Below are 2845 nucleotides of genomic sequence, written 5' to 3'. Positions count from 1 at the left end.
TCCATGGCCTCCTTTGTTTCTTCCTTCTTCCACTCTTCTCTCATTAAACCTCTCCACGTGGAAGGAACCATGTTGGTTTGGTGTGTTCTGTTCAGGATTCGAGTCGAGATTTAAACCCCAACAATAGGTCAAGAGACAGAACAAGCAACCAGTTGACAGGGAGTGAACATAGGAAAAAAACCATAGAGAGTGAGAGGAAGTCAGGAGTAGGGATAGAGAGGTGCACAGGAAGTAGAAAGGAGGCCATTCAGTTGGAAGGCTCTTTAAGACAGTGTGAAGAATTCTGGGATGCCAGTGGAGTAGGAAGGTCGGCTGGCTGCTTTCGCTGCCTTTCTGAGCTGGCGGGCTCTCACTTTAGCATCTGTCTCCCCAGTCTTCATTGGTAAATCGAACTTTTAGGATTCTTTTTTAAAAACAACAAGGGGCCGGAGAGATGGCTCAGCAGTTAAAAGCACTGACTGCTCTTCCAGAGGATCTGGTTTATTTTTTGGTGGCTATTAGTGTTGACACTGCCTCTTTAGAGTCCCGTTTTAGATTGCTGCATGGCTGTATCAGCTTCTTAGTAGAGAAAAATGTTTATGGATGTATTCTCTCCTCCCCATCATTGGGCCCCTGAGCATTTTCAGTCTGGTCACTGCTGTGTCTCTAATCTTCTTTGTCTCCTGTCTCAAACCTCAGATCCCACTCTTACTTCTGCTCTGAAATCCTCTTTCCCACCCTAGATCCCACTCATCCGTAGTCTCTAGGGCAAATCCCTTCAGACATGATGAACCAGAGAGGGTAAAGTCAGGAGGCCCTGCATGGGGATTATGCTTTGGCTCAGAAACCAACAGTGAGGTGCCTTTCCTCCCATCCCCAGGACACATGGGTCCTAGAATTCAGGGATGGATGTGTCAGTGGCCTCAGCCTCCCTCAGTGTGTCTGCTACCCCTACTCTTCTGCAAGTTTGGAGGTCATGGTTTCTGAGGCAGGAGGTTTCTGCAGAAGAACACAGATCACTAACCCAGAGGCCAGGGCTACAAGCAACCTCGGGGCTCCCTGGGTCTTTTACATTGGTTACTTTTCCTGTGTTTGGACAAAAGACAGGACAAAAGAAACTTACGGAGGAAGGGTTTATTTTGGCTTATGGTTCAGGTACCATCCATCATGGTGGGGACGGCGTAGAAGCAGGAGCATGAGGCCACTGCTCACACCGAGACAACAGCCAGCAAGCAGAGAGATGGATGCTGGTGTTCCACTCGTCTTCTGCATTTCATTTTGTTTCTGTCTGGGACCCCAGCCCATGAAATGCTGCCTGTGACATTTAGGTGGCATCTTCTCACTTTGAATAACCCAACCTGGAAACGCCCTAACAGACATGTCCAGAGGTTTGTCTTCTCGGTGACTCCGGATCCTGTCATGGACAATGTTAAACCGTCTCACCCTTGAACCAAGAGAAGAGTTAGTGGTCTCTGTGACGGGGAGCAGTGATGCCAGTGCTGTGAGGTGCAGTAGACATGTGTGCAAGAGCCTCTCAGAAGGTTCCTTATACTTCCACGTCCTCATGTTGCGTTCTGGTGATATGGCCTAGGTCATCAGAACCATGGGAAACTCCAACGACCAGGAAGATCGGTGTGGGTGGGTGCACATCAGTACAGAGAGCAGTACACCCTCTCAGAGTCCCTGAGCCATCTCGTCAGCCCATGAAGTCATTTTCTAAAAATAAAAGATTTGTTTATTTCTTATGTTTAGGTGTGTGCCTGCAGAAGTTTATGTGCCCCACCTATGTGCTGGTGCTGCAGGTGGCCAGGAGGGGGCATCAGATCCCCTGGAAACAGAGCTAAAGGCAGGCATGAGCCACCGGATATGGGTGTTGGGGACCAAATCTGGGTTATCTGAAAGAGTAGTAAGTGCTTTTGACCACTGAGATGTCTCTCCAGACCCTATATATTCAATTTTTACAATTTAAAAGATTTCATGAGCTGGGTGTAATGACATGGCACCTTTAAACCCAGTACTTGGGAAGCAGAGGCAGGTAGATCTCTATGTATTCAAGGCCAGCCTGGTTTATATTGATTTTCTTTTAGGACAGCCAGGGTTACAGAAAGACCTTATCTCTACAAAATAAAATCAAATATCTTGTTAAGTATTTGAATTTTTAATGTTAAAAGGGGGAAACCACAGAGGGGTATTTAATTATGATGCAAGCTTTGGAAAGGCACAATTCTTAAAACTCCAGGACTTAAGTAGCTTATGAATGTCTGGTTTTTAAAACCAAGTATCAAGTACAGCTGCCTCGGTTCCCTGCAGACAGCTGCAGGGCTGCAGCCTGTGACTCATGCCCTTGCTGGAGTGGCTGTCAGTGATGCCATCGAGTCTGAGTCTTCCTGGTCTTGCCAGTAACCTCTCACCTATAAGTAATTCCAATAAACTCATTGTTTCATGCAAAGAGATAAACAAGTAGAAATGATTTCTTGGGAGGAGTGACAGAAAGGCATAAGATTTGAGCCTGAGTCTAGACCTTTCATGTCAGAGGAGATGCTGAACTTGGTGGCACACAAATGTAGTCCCCGGGCTCCCAAGGTAGAGGCTGGAGGTCAGAGTGTAAAATCATCCTCCACTACATAGGAAGTTTGACATCAGCCAGGCTCTGCCTCAAAACAGCAAAAACAAAAGTCAAGGAAGAAATGAAGTGGCCACTGACAGTTCACACCTGAAGGACAATCTGCAGGTCTGGAGTAGATGAAAAGAACAAATTATTAAAGATGTTCACAGCTGGATAGAGTGTGCACATCTGCAGTTCTAACTTGGGAGGCTCAGGTGGGATTGTTTGAGCCCAGGAGTTCAAGACCAGCCTGGGGAACTT

General features: G+C 46.8%; 1 long non-coding RNA gene across 1 annotated transcript; it reads left to right on the top strand.

Annotated features, from left to right (window-relative positions):
* The first annotated feature begins 226 nt into the window (after positions 1–226).
* LOC134479939 (uncharacterized) lies at positions 227–1814 on the top strand. Its single transcript, XR_015625768.1, has 2 exons — positions 227–382; positions 1135–1814. It is a non-coding gene; the product is annotated as an uncharacterized LOC134479939 (long non-coding RNA).
* Positions 1815–2845: the final 1031 nt, after the last annotated feature.

The sequence above is a fragment of the Rattus norvegicus genome, chromosome 7, assembly GCF_021556685.1.
Source record: "Rattus norvegicus strain SHRSP/BbbUtx chromosome 7, alternate assembly SHRSP_T2T, whole genome shotgun sequence".
Lineage (NCBI taxonomy): Eukaryota > Metazoa > Chordata > Mammalia > Rodentia > Muridae > Rattus > Rattus norvegicus.
This window is presented reverse-complemented; position numbering and strand designations above follow the sequence as displayed.